The following is a 14,720-nucleotide window of genomic DNA, read 5'->3' on the forward strand; positions in this document are numbered from 1 at the left end:
TTTGTTTTAAAACGCTATGTAACACTAGGTTTAGATAGCGCTTTCCACAGGAAAAAGCGCTAGGTATGGAACCGAATCACACCAGAATGAAAGGGTTCCTGAGGCCGTGCAGGTATGAGACTGCATGGTTGAAGGAAGGCTTATAAGAATTGTTTGGTACTACCTATATCAACAAGATGCATCTTCTTTTCGGTAGCTCATTCCATAAGAACTCCACAGTTAAGCGTGCTTGACTTGGAGCAATTTTGGGATGGGTGACCTACCGGGAAGTTTCCCGGTAAGCGTGCGAGTGAGGACAAAATACGCTGAAAAGACTCGTGTTGGTTTGTGGGGTCAGTCGACAATCCTAAAAGTCGTTTGGGATGTTACAAAAAGCATAATTTTTTTTTTGTCAGATTTTTTTAATTGATACGGATAGCATTTTTTTTATTAACTGAAGATCATATATATATATATATATAGGGGGCATATCACATGACAATGGATATCTTATGTGAGAATGATAAGAATAAATTACAGCCATCAGATTTAAAGTTAAAGCAAGGGCTGAGATTAAAACACAGCTTAATGAGTCATGTGACCATTCTCACTCACACTAACTCCTTTTCATGCTTCTCACTTCTACGTTGCTTCAACTGCATTTTCTTCATGTTATTTGATTTCTCATGAACATCATTAACGATTGGAAAATATGGAAACCCAATTCCATCTATTTATTTATTTTTGGATTTTAGCCTTTTACTTTTTCGGATTTGACCTAATTTTTCTCCGTTTTCAAACCCTAATTGATTGCGTATGAACTCATCATATGCATATTGAAATTGAATAGAAAAAAAGATATTCAACACAAAATCCCTAAATCCCAAAAATTATTAAGATATTAGATTGCAATCCAAAAGAAGAATAAGAAGGGAAACAAAGAGGGAGATGGAAACTGGAACGAAGCATAAGGAAGGTAGATGAAGGAATGAAAGATGGAACCGCAACCCATAAAGGGAGAAGAAGAATCACTGATACGTGTGATGGAAGAAAAGGCATGAATGATGGAAGTTGAGTGAGAGAAGGCTCACATGATTGGCACATGACTCATGAAGTTGTGTTTTAATCTCAGCCCTTGCTTTAAATCTTATGGCTGTAATTTATTCTTATCATTCTCACATAAGATATCTATTCTCATGTGATATGCCCCCATATATATATATATATATATATATATATATATATATATCCTAAGGGAAATATATATATATTTTTGGCACATAAAAATTGAGACTATTATTTATGAAATAAAACTTAAACATATATCATAAAAAATGTATGTATATATAGCATAAAAGTCAGAAATGTATAGCCACTAATATTGTAACATTGATATCTCTAAGTTACAACTAATTAGTTAACATAAATATTAAAATCTTCTATGGTAGCATGCAGACTTCATCTATCTTCTTGGTCGTCTCAACATTCCAAATACAACTAACTTTCCTCCACCTGAATATATAGCAGAAAACACCGTTAAACAATAAGCAATAACACTATTATTAGAGGAAAATTTAAAGTACTACTCATGAGTGCAAATTAAAGGCGGAGAGTAGTCCACACATTTTATTCACTTAAAAAATAAAGAAAACAAGTGAAACAACCAAACACTATTTCATTTTCCAAATAGCAAACCAAACACTTGGATCAATGGCTAAGACTCATCTTAGTATGTATCAACACACGCCTCTTATTCTTCTCAACATATATATAAAAATTCCTCTATATTCAAGAACTATTCATAAAAAATTAAAGCAAGACTATAATGCAGATTAAAACCACTACCACTTATAACAAATATATTTAGAAACATGAAACCCACCTTATCATAAAAATATCATATAACTCTTAGGCTGATCATCAACTGACACCATTCTTCCTGGATTTCTATTACATTATCTTTTGAGTATGTAAATCACTTGAAACCATCAATGTACTGCATATATTACCATATATTATAACATAAAAAATAGTGATCCAAAACTCCCCAATAGGCATTTATAGTAGAATCTATAGACACAAGACTTCATTATGGTAAATGTAACACCCTAATTGTTATATTTAATTATTTTGATTTATGTGGGTATATATATATATTTATATATGATTTTTGGTGAATTATGTGGTGTGTTGTTTTATTATATGGTTTATTTAATAATAATTAGAATAAGTATGAAATATTTATTATTTTGGAGTTTGGGGAGTTATTTAATATTTATTAAAATTAATGGGGAGTTAAGTGAAAATATAGGGAGTTAAGTAATGGGAAGTTAGGAAAAGAAAGATTAGAAGCAGTTGTACGTAAGAACTGACAGTTTGGGAGAAAGGAGAGAAGAGCAAGTAGAACTCAAGGAATCTTTTGTGCTGTGCAATTTTCTGCAATTTCTAAGGTAAGGGTGAGGTTTACTTCAATAGTGTAGATTTTAGATTCTGATTTTGAGTTTAACAAGTTTTGGTGAAAATTGGGATTTTGGGATTTTATGTTGAATTGTTGAATTTGGAGTTGTGAGTGTAGTTTTGATGTTAGAAATGGGTTCTGAGTGTATACAGCAAGTTAACTTATATCTATAAACTGATTTGGGGAGTGATTGGAAGAAAAATGTGATTTTTGGGAAAAACCAGTTTTTTGCCCGTACAGAAGTTCATCGCTCGCCTCGCGAGCATTCATGTTTCGCCTCGCGAGTGAGCAACTTCATATCTCGCCTCGCGAGCAGTCCAACTCACCATGGCGAGCAAGCCTGGATAAAACTTGATTTTTGAAAAGTTGTTATAAGATGTTTTGGGGATGGTTTAAGGTACCTGGATGATTTTAATGATGAATGGTGAAAGTTTTAGGTTAAAAAGATGAATAGGGAACTTAGAATTGAGATTTGAGTGAGAAAATGACATTTTTCCCGAGAGCACCTAATTTTCACTCGCCTCGAGTTCGCCTTGAACTCGCCATGGCGAGCAAGTAGTTTTGTGAACTCGCCATGGCGAGCAGATGTGCTCGCGAGGCGAGCTGCACAGTTCCTGAGTGTTGAATTTCGTGCATGAATGGTAGTGATTTAATGTTGAAATGTTGAGCATAGTTTCATGTAATTATGCATTATTTTGGTTGATTGGATTGCTGAATTGATGATTACTGATGATGATTGAAATGTATGCTAATTATCGAATCATACATGTTGTTTAAGTGGAGTCACATGGAGTTGCATTGCATGGTCAGTTGTATGTAGATATACACAAGTAGGTCCATTGCATATGCATAAAACAGCGGTGAGGGCTTCGGTCCTGGAGTACTAGTTGCTCAACAGCGGTGAGGGCTTCAGTCCTGATGAATGCTTTAACCATTCAAAAGCGGTGAGGGCTTCGGTCCTGTTTGGTACCACATGCATATTTGCATCCATTGAGAAGTCTAAGGTGTTGTCTTAGCAGTGTTGTCATTGTCATTTGCATGAGTCTTAGTTGTTGATTGTGGTTGTTACTTGATTAAGATGATGTTGTTGGTGAATATGTACATTGTATACATACTTGTTAAGTGGATTATGATGATGTTGTTGTTGCTTGTGAATTAATTATGTATATTTGCAAGATGATGTATTTGATGTTATAGGGTGTTAGATTCAATTGAAGATTTAATATCTATATTTATTGTTGTAAATCTCACCCCTTCTGCTTGAAAATGTTGCCCTTCCTATGGGTAACTTGCAGGTGATCCTGAGTAGTTGGTGGTGGCTCAGTGTCGTGTCTAGGGCTCTGATACGTGGGATGGGAATTATTATTTATATTATTGTTGTTTTCCTTCCTATGTATCAATTTTTGGAACTTGATGATGTGGTCCTTTGTTGGTTGATTTATTGTTGTTAGGCTTTATGCCAAGATATTATATGGAGAATTTTAACTGTTGTTGTGGTTATTTGAAATGCAAACTTTCCGCTGCATGATTTTTGAAGTTATGGACGATGTTGAGTTAAATAGTTTTATTTTCTATTTAAGGAATTTTGAATTTGCGATGTAGCATGCCCGTTTGGTGCTTAACTCTGATGTATATTTGTTATTTAATTACTTTTGGGTAGCGGGGTGTTACAATTTGGTATCAGAGCAGGTTGGTCCGTCCGGCCAAGTAGTAGAGTCGTGTTGAGCCACCTAGGATAGAGTGTCAACTTTAATGTTACTTTTTGTTGTTGTTCTGAGTTGTTGTTTCTCGTGTAGAACTTCGAGATGACTGGAAGTAGTGATGCTGCCCTTGTTGCTGCGCTTGAGGCTGTAGCTCAAGCTGTTCAACAGCAACCTAAGGTTGAGACTGGTAATGATGGAACCAGGATGCTGGAAACTTTCTTGAGGAATCATCCACCAACATTCAAGGGTAGGTATGATCCTGATGGTGCTCAGAAATGGCTGAAGGAGATTGAAAGGATATTCGGGGTCATGCAGTGTTCTGAGACACAGAAGGTGCGGTTTGGGACGCACATGTTAGCAGAGGAGGCTGATGACTGGTGGGTCTGTTGCCTGTGTTGGAACAGGATGATGCTGTGGTAACCTGGGCTATGTTCAGGAAGGAGTTTCTGGGCAGGTATTTTCCAGAGGATGTCAGAGGTAAGAAAGAGATTGAGTTTCTGGAGTTGAAGCAGGGTGACATGTCTGTCACAGAGTATGCTGCAAAGTTTGTGGAACTTGCCACGTTCTACCCTCACTATAGTGCGGAGACAGCTGAGTTCTCCAAGTGCATCAAATTTGAGAATGGGTTGAGGGCTGACATCAAAAGAGCTATTGGGTATCAGCAGATCAGAGTCTTTTCTGAGTTGGTAAATAGGTGTAGGATTTATGAAGAAGACACCAAAGCTCATTACAAGATAATGAGTGAGAGGAGGGGTAAGGGACAGCAGAATCGTCCTAAGCCTTACAGTGCTCCCGCTGACAAAGGAAAGCAGAAGATGGGTGATGATAGGAGGCCCAAGAGGAGAGATGCTCCTGCTGAGATTTTTTGTTACAAGTGTGGTGAGAAAGGCCACAAGAGTAATGTTTGTGGTAAAGATGATAAAAAGTGCTTCAGGTGTGGTCAGAAGGGTCACAGTCTAGCTGAATGCAAGCGTGGGGACATTGTCTGCTACAACTGCAATGGGGAAGGTCATATTAGTTCACAGTGTCCTGAGCCGAAGAAGGCTAGAACTGGTGGGAAGGTGTTTGCTTTGACTGGTACGCAGACTACCAATGAGGACCGACTTATCAGAGGTACTTGTTTCTTTAATAGTACTCCTTTAATTGCTATTATTGATACTGGTGCTACTCATTGTTTTATTGCTATTGAATGTGCCTATAAGTTGGGTTTGGATATATCTGATATGAAAGGGGAAATGGTTGTTGAAACTCCAGCTAAGGGTTCAGTAACTACTTCTCTTGTTTGTCTGCGGTGTCCTATATCTATGTTTGGTAGAGATTTTGTGATTGATTTAGTTTGTCTGCCGTTGACGGGTATGGATGTGATCTTTGGAATGAATTGGTTAGAGTATAACCGAGTTCATATCAACTGCTATAGTAAGACGGTGCATTTTTCTTCTGCTGAGGAAGAAGGTGAGGTTGAGCTTCTGTCTACAAAACAGATGAAACAGTTTGAACGTGATGGAATTCTGATGTATTCTCTAATGGCACAATTGTCGTTAGAAAATCAAGTTGTGATTGATGGGTTACCTGTAGTGAATGAATTTCCAGAAGTATTTCCTGATGAGATTCCTGATGTGCCACCAGAGAGGGAGGTTGAATTTTCAATTGACCTTGTTCCAGGAACTAAGCCGGTGTCGATGGCACCATACCGTATGTCAGCTTCTAAGTTAGCTGAGTTGAAGAAACAGTTGGAGGACCTGTTGGATAAAAAATTTGTAAGACCCAGTGTTTCACCTTGGGGAGCACCGGTGTTGTTGGTTAAGAAGAAGGATGGTAGTATGAGACTGTGCATAGATTACCGTCAGTTGAACAAGGTTACGATAAAGAACAGGTATCCGCTTCCTAGAATTGACGACTTGATGGATCAGTTGGTTGGTGCTAAAATTTTTAGTAAGATTGATTTGAGGTCTGGTTATCATCAGATAAAGGTGAAGGATGAGGATATGCAGAAGACGGCCTTTACGACACGTTATGGTCATTACGAGTACAAAGTGATGCCTTTCGGTGTTACTAACGCGCCTGGTGTATTTATGGAGAACATGAACCGAATTTTCCATGCTTTTCTGGATAAGTTTGTTGTGGTGTTCATTGATGATATCTTGATTTATTCCAAGAATGAAGAGGAGCATGCAGAGCATCTGAGGACAGTATTGCAAGTCTTGAAAGAAAAGAGGTTGTATGCAAAGTTGTCGAAATGTGAGTTCTGGTTAAGTGAAGTGAGCTTTCTGGGTCACATTATTTCTGGTAGTGGTATTGAAGTCGATCCTTCAAAGGTTGATGCGGTATCACAATGGGAGACTCCGAAGTCGGTAACTGAGATCAGAAGTTTTCTGGGTTTGGCTAGTTATTACCGCATGTTCATAGAAGGGTTTTCGAAATTGGCTCTTCCGTTGACTCAGTTGACCTGTAAGGGTAAATCTTTTGTGTGGGATGCTCAGTGTGAGAGTAGTTTCAATGAATTGAAGCGAAGATTGACAACTGCTTCTGTTATGATTTTGCCTAAACCAGAAGAACCGTTTGTTGTGTACTGTGATGCATCTAAGCTGGGCTTAGGTGGTGTTCTGATGCAAGATGGTAAGGTGGTAGCATATGCTTCTAGGCAATTGCGTGTTCACGAGAAGAATTATCCTACACATGACCTAGAGTTAGCTGCGGTGGTTTTTGTTTTGAAAATTTGGAGGCATTATTTGTACGGTTCTAGATTTGAGGTGTTCAGTGATCATAAAAGTTTGAAGTATCTATTTGACCAGAAGGAACTGAACATGAGGCAGAGGAGGTGGTTAGAGTTACTGAAGGATTATGATTTTGGCTTGAATTACCATCCTGGTAAGGCCAATGTTGTTGCTGATGCTTTGAGCAGTAAAACTTTGCACATGTCTGCTTTGATGGTGAAAGAATTCGAATTGTTAGAACAGTTCAGAGACATGAGTCTTGTCTGTGAATTGTCATCTCAGAGTATACAGTTGGGAATGCTGAAGATTGATAATGATTTCTTGAACAGTATCCGAGAAGCTCAGAAAGTGGATTTGAAGTTTGTTGATTTGATGACTTCAGGTAATGACACCGAGGATAGTGATTTTAAGGTTGATGATCAGAGTATGCTGAGGTTCAGAGGAAGGGTTTGTATTCCTGACAATGATGATTTGAAGAAGTTGATTCTTGAGGAGAGTCACAAGAGTAGGTTGAGTATTCACCCGGAGGCTACAAAAATGTACCATGATTTGAAGAAACTGTTTTGGTGGTCCGGTTTGAAAAGAGATGTTGCTCAGTTTGTTTATGCCTGTTTGATTTGTCAGAAGTCCAAGGTTGAGCATCAGAAGCCTGCAGGGTTGTTGACACCGTTGGATGTACCAGAGTGGAAGTGGGACAGTATCTCTATGGATTTTGTGACGAGTTTACCGAACACTCCGAGAGGGCATGACGCTATTTGGGTTGTTGCCGACCGGTTGACGAAGTCAGCACACTTTATTCCTATCAATATCAGTTATCTGGTAGCGCAGTTAGCAGAGATATACATTCACAGTGTGGTGAAGCTTCATGGTGTTCCGTCGAGTATTGTGTCGGATAGAGATCCGAGGTTCACTTCTAGGTTCTGGAAGAGTTTACAGGACGCCTTGGGTTCGAAGTTGAGGTTGAGTTCGGCTTATCATCCTCAAACAGATGGTCAATCGGAGAGGACAATTCAATCATTGGAAGATTTGTTGAGGGTGTGTGTGCTTGAACAAGGTGGAGCTTGGGATAGTCACTTGCCATTGATTGAGTTCACTTATAACAACAGCTATCACTCGAGTATTGGTATGGCACCGTTCGAAGCCTTGTATGGTCGGAGGTGTAGGACTCCTTTATGCTGGTTTGAGTCGGGTGAGAGTGTTGTGTTGGGACCGGACTTGGTTCATGAGACTACTGAGAAAGTCAGGTTGATAAGAGAAAAGATGAAAGCTTCGCAGAGTCGACAGAAGAGTTACCATGACAAGCGGAGAAAGGATCTTGAGTTTCAGGAGGGTGATCATGTTTTTCTGAGAGTCACTCCTTTGACGGGTGTTGGACGTGCTTTGAAGTCGAGAAAGTTGACTCCTAAGTTCATTGGTCCGTATCAGATTTCAGAGAGAGTTGGAACTGTGGCATATAGAGTTGGTTTGCCACCTCATCTTTCGAACTTGCACTATGTGTTTCATGTTTCTCAGCTTCGGAAGTATGTTGCGGATCCTTCACATGTGATACCGAGGGATGATGATGTGCAGGTTAGGGACAACCTGACAGTTGAGACTATGCCGTTGAGGATTGATGATAGAAAGGTGAAGTCATTGAGGGGTAAAGAGATACCTCTTGTGAGAGTCATTTGGGGTGGAGCGACTGGTGAAAGTTTGACTTGGGAGCTGGAGAGCAGGATGCGGGAGTCGTATCCGGAGTTGTTTGCTTAAGGTAAGATTTCGAGGACGAAATTCTGTGATTTGGGGAGAGTTGTAACGCCCTAATTGTGATAGTTAATTATTTTGATTTATGTGGGTATATATATATATTTATATATGATTTTTGGTGAATTATGTGGTGTGTTGTTTTATTATATGGTTTATTTAATAATAATTAGAATAAGTATGAAATATTAATTATTTTGGAGTTTGGGGAGTTATTTAATATTTATTAAAATTAATGGGGAGTTAAGTGAAAATATAGGGAGTTAAGTAATGGGAAGTTAGGAAAAGAAAGATTAGAAGCAGTTATACGTAAGAACTGACAGTTTGGGAGAAAGGAGAGAAGAGCAAGTAGAACTCAAGGAATCTTTTGTGCTGTGCAATTTTCTGCAATTTCTAAGGTAAGGGTGAGGTTTACTTCAATAGTGTAGATTTTAGATTCTGATTTTGAGTTTAACAGATTTTGGTGAAAATTGGGATTTTGGGATTTTATGTTGAATTGTTGAATTTGGAGTTGTGAGTGTAGTTTTGATGTTAGAAATGGGTTCTGAGTGTATACAGCAAGTTAACTTATATCTATAAACTGATTTGGGGAGTGATTGGAAGAAAAATGGGATTTTTGGGAAAAACCAGTTTTTTGCCCGTACAGAAGTTCATCGCTCGCCTCGCGAGCATTAATGTTTCGCCTCGCGAGTGAGCAACTTCATAGCTCGCTTCGCGAGCAGTCCAACTCGCCATGGCGAGCAAGCCTGGATAAAACTTGATTTTTGAAAAGTTGTTATAAGATGTTTTGGGGATGGTTTAAGGTACCTGGATGATTTTAATGATGAATGGTGAAAGTTTTAGGTTAAAAAGATGAATAGGGAACTTAGAATTGAGATTTGAGTGAGAAAATGACATTTTTCCCGAGAGCACCTAATTTTCACTCGCCTCGAGTTCGCCGTGAACTCGCCATGGCGAGCAAGTAGTTTTGTGAACTCGCCATGGCGAGCAGATGTGCTCGCGAGGCGAGCTGCACAGTTCCTGAGTGTTGAATTTCGTGCATGAATGGTAGTGATTTAATGTTGAAATGTTGAGCATAGTTTCATGTAATTATGCATTATTTTGGTTGATTGGATTGCTAAATTGATGATTACTGATGATGATTGAAATGTATGCTAATTATCGAATCATACACGTTGTTTAAGTGGAGTCACATGGAGTTGCATTGCATGGTCAGTTATATGTAGATATACACAAGTAGGTCCATTGCATATGCATAAAACAGCGGTGAGGGCTTCGGTCCTGGAGTACTAGTTGTTCAACAGCGGTGAGGGCTTCAGTCCTGATGAATGCTTTAACCATTCAAAAGTGGTGAGGGCTTCGGTCCTGTTTGGTACCACTTGCATATTTGCATCCATTGAGAAGTCTAAGGTGTTGTCTTAGCAGTGTTGTCATTGTCATTTGCCTGAGTCTTAGTTGTTGATTGTGGTTGTTACTTGATTAAGATGATGTTGTTGGTGAATATGTACATTGTATACATACTTGTTAAGTGGATTATGATGATGTTGTTGTTGCTTGTGAATTAATTATGTATATTTGCAAGATGATGTATTTGATGTTATAGGGTGTTAGATTCAATTGAAGATTTAATATCTATATTTATTGTTGTGAATCTCACCCCTTCTGCTTGAAAATGTTGCCCTTCCTATGGGTAACTTGCAGGTGATCCTGAGTAGTTGGTGGTGGCTCAATGTCGTGTCTAGGGCTCTGATACGTGGGATGGGAATTATTATTTATATTATTGTTGTTTTCCTTCCTATGTATCAATTTTTGGAACTTGATGATGTGGTCCTTTGTTGGTTGATTTATTGTTGTTAGGCTTTATGCCAAGATATTATATGGAGAATTTTAACCGTTGTTGTGGTTATTTGAAATGCAAACTTTCCGCTGCATGATTTTTGAAGTTATGGACGATGTTGAGTTAAATAATTTTATTTTCTATTTAAGGAATTTTGAATTTGCGATGTAGCATGCCCGTTTGGTGCTTAACTCTAATGTATATTTGTTATTTAATTACTTTTGGGTAGCGGGGTGTTACAGTAAACCAAACACAGAAATTTGATAGCATCAAAATAAACATCAAACTCAGAAATCAAAAACACATATTTTCTAAATAGTCAAATTAAACCTAAAAACATCATTATCCTACAACCCATCAATTTATATATTTTTTCTTAATATGGACCTTGAGCTAACAATATACTCAATGCGAACTATCTACTACATTTGTTTATGTTGGTGTTTACCTGTGTTTTCGGCAAACTACGGGCTAGTTCTGATTATTACAAGCGAGATCGAACTAGATATCTCAGGAGCATGTTATGCAAAGATTTTGATCGAAAAAAGGTTTTAAAAAGAGCCACGAGATGCACTCAGGTTACTTAGAGAGCAGGACGAGTTTTGAAGTAAATGAAACTGTCTCTCGATAGGTTTGAGATTGCAAACAAAAGCAGTATAAAGTAAAAAGAAAAGATAAAGGCTTTAAGCACGTAAACTTAAATGAAAAGTAAAATGCATTGCATTAAAATAAAGATGGTCTACAAATCAGTTTACATACATTCTGTATAACTCATTTCCCTAGATGCCAGTAGATTGAGTGTTGTAGAATTCTATAAATGATTTACGACCCATTTTCCGACTTGAAAACACTTATTTATACTAAAGTAACTAACTGGTGAACAAATAATCCCATGATCAACACTTCCTCCATCTTGGTCAACCATTTTCCCCACATTCCCACTAAGGAAACGGTCTCCAAGTTTGAAATCGTGCTTTCCTCTTAATGATCGACACTGTTTCATTGCCTCAGTGGGCCACGTCTTGTAGTTGAAAAGCTAGTGGGACACCTCGGTAAAACACATACCACCTGTCAGCTGTTGATCAAATCCAACATGATAAACACGCGACAACATTCAAACGGTTTCGTGGTTAATGGAGTACTTGATCTTCATTTCCCTTCTCTTTCCTATAATCATGGCATTTTTCATTGAGATTCCCATTTCCGAATCTCTAGAAGCCATTGCCCCTATCTTCACATCCTTCAAATAGCCTGTTGAGACTATATCAACCAAAGGTTCGAGAAGATCTTTTCCCTAAACACTTCTTCCAATTGCTATTAAGGTTGCTAAGTCCCGTGTCAAAAACCTTTTCAGATTTAGGGCCATTTCTTCTAGCTACTGGAAGCTTCTCGAACATCCCGAGGTTCTTAGGGTTTTACCAAGGAGCTGTTCGTTTTACCTCTTTGATCCCAGACCCTGGGCATAAAATATCACTTTCTTGCAGCGTCTTTCAACTAGCGGGCATTCAACATTCTGTATTGCTTTGGCTTCTCAACTTTTCCAGCAGCCAAATCCAGATATAGAGGGAGTCAAAAGGGTCTTCGATGCAGCATCCCTCCATGTATCGAATGGGGCCAAGCACTTTTTGATGGTACTTGATGTAGTGTTCATCGATCTCTTTGTCGACAAACAACTAGCTCGTTGCAGAAGATCCCTCATGAACCTCGAAGTTCATCCTGATTCAGCTTTCCTCCCTCGAGGATTGGTGTATCAACGCACCTATGAATCTGGTGGAACTTGAGAAGGTAGCAAAACCAAACCGAGGCTTGTTTGGCCGCTTCCTGGATTTGATGAGGAATACCGAATGCGTGACATCTGTCTTTTTTGTCATCTTGACCTTAAAATCACTTGGTTCCTTGTTCATTTCCGTTTCATGGAGAACTCAAGGTTTCAGTAAGGTTACGACACTTCATTTTGGTGTGTCTCAACATTTTGTATTTTGGTCCTTCGGGTGGCTTCTAAGACAAGAGAAACAAATGACACTCATTTTTGTTTTGGTGTTGTTATGTATTGTGTTGTGACATAACAATGTCCATTTTGTAATGGTTCAACAATTTTTTCATTTCTTTATTAATTCTAAAGCTGAATGTTTGTTTCTTGTCGAAATTTTATATTTGTGCTATTTTTATTTTCACACAAATAGGCTTATATTCTTAATACATGCCTTTATTTCGACATATTATCAAATAAGTCAAGTTCTTTGACAGATTGAAAATGGTAAAGATTTTCAATTTTCAAGATAAGAATAGTTTGCAACAAAGATAAGCATTTGCAAATAGACCAAAGCTTGTAAGTAAAACTTCAATATACATAATTACTTGTCCCCAAATTTTGATATTGACAAGTTCGCCACAAGGGTTTTAAACAAGAATTATATCTATTTTGGTTTCACCCACTGCTTTTGGTTTCTTACCCAAAACTTTGAATCTTAAGGCAACTAATGTCAAATTTCACCATTTGACTCTTAATTCAAGAATTATATTAATTCCTTGTCAAAGACATAATCAATTTTGTCGTCACTTGACGAACATTTACTTAAGTTTCAAACTAAGCTTTTCGATGGTATCCTTGATAATGGTTTCTTAACCATCTTTTGCCACGTACTAGCCGTTAAGGCCTGCTTGATTTCACACTCCGGCTAAAACAACCGTGATTCTGTTCTAAGCATCTTGCTTAGACGTGATGACCATCTTCACCATTCCCTACTATAAGGGAATTCATATCTTCCATATTAGGTTCTGTGTCGAGAGTCTCCCTTTCCCACATGAAACCATGAGTTGGATGGAGTCTTACAGAACTGACATCTGCGTGATTAGTAGCATCAGCTTTTGCAGATGAACATGGAGCAATATTTGCTAGACTTTTGCCAAAAGTCTTTCTTGTGATCAGATTAACTTCACCAAGAAAATAGCTCTGGTCAGCCTCAATGTTTTCGACTATACCATCATCTCTCCAAATTGTGATTCTTTGATGCATGGATGAGGGAACATCACCTATCCCATGAATCAATTCTCTTCCTAACAACAAATTGAAGTTAGCCTTCGATGGGACTACCATGAACAAAGTTTGCTAACCACTGTTCTCACCGTTAGACTCACTTGGAGAGCACTAAGGGAATTACCAAGCTTTGCTTCGTAATTCGACATAATTACATTATAAGGCTTCAAATCTCTGTCAGTCTTGCCAATCCTCTTGAGTAAGGACTCATGCATCAAATTAACACCAGCACCACCGTCGACTAACACTTTATTGATACCAATCTTATCCACTTTGGCTTGGATGAACAAAGGTTTAAGATGCTGAAAATGAACCGAAAAGGTAGTTATGTTATATCCGGAAAGCTAGTATTCTAGTATTCCGAAATATTTTCGAAAACGTTTTAGAGAAAGAAAAAAACGGAAACACGTGCCTGGAGGTGGGGTTAAACTTATACTGAATTAAGAGATGTTGAAAATGAGGATGAAAAATTTATGTTTAAAAGCGGTGAAATTGGAATTTTCAAAAATTTGTAGAGGTGAAAGTATATGCGTTGGGTATAGTGTAAAATTTCCTAAATTGAAAATTGCTACTAAGAAAATATAATATTTAATAAGTATGGCTTTGTGAATTTTTTACTTTTTTTTAAAACATAAACTCTATTTTTAAACTAAGATACTTTTTTTTTTTTTTTTTTTTGTATCAAACTTTAAATACTTCCAAAATAGTTTACGTTTAACTACAAATGCTAGCATGGGTTCACTGTTTTTGTTTTTCGAATATTTTTAACTACAAACACATCTAAAGTTATTTATAAATTTAATTTATTACTCACTTTATGTTATAGTGACTATTATATTAATAACATAGTCTTTTTGGAATAAATGTTGGACCACATTGGTTTTTATATGAAATGGATTGCTTGGAAGAGGGCGTGTATTTTTGGTGGCAATATGTCCATTTTTGTCAATGAAACACCAACATAGGAGATTAATATTCAAAAAAGGTTAAAATAATGTGACATGTTAACTTAATATTTCCCTTGTAGCCGAAGGTTTTAGTGGTTTGATGAGGAATGCAATTGATAGAAATTTGTTTAGAGTGTTTGAGTGAGGTTGGACAAAATGGGTTGGTGATATCTCATCTACAATATGCCGATGATACTATTTTAATTGGAGAAACATCGATGGAAATTTATGGACTCTATAGGCGTTGCTTAGAGGTTTTGAGATAGTGTCGGGTTCGAAAATTAACTTTTCTAAAAGTTGGT

At 37.6% G+C, this 14,720-nt stretch overlaps 1 long non-coding RNA gene across 1 annotated transcript; it reads right to left on the reverse strand.

Annotated features, from left to right (window-relative positions):
* Positions 1-1,302: 1,302 nt before the first annotated feature.
* Positions 1,303-1,925, reverse strand: LOC120580809 (uncharacterized). Its single transcript, XR_005646570.1, has 2 exons — positions 1,862-1,925; positions 1,303-1,491 (listed from the first exon to the last, which is right to left on the reverse strand). It is a non-coding gene; the product is annotated as an uncharacterized lncRNA (long non-coding RNA).
* Positions 1,926-14,720: the final 12,795 nt, after the last annotated feature.

The sequence above is a fragment of the Medicago truncatula genome, chromosome 6 (genome assembly GCF_003473485.1).
Source record: "Medicago truncatula cultivar Jemalong A17 chromosome 6, MtrunA17r5.0-ANR, whole genome shotgun sequence".
Taxonomy (NCBI): Eukaryota; Viridiplantae; Streptophyta; class Magnoliopsida; order Fabales; family Fabaceae; genus Medicago; species Medicago truncatula.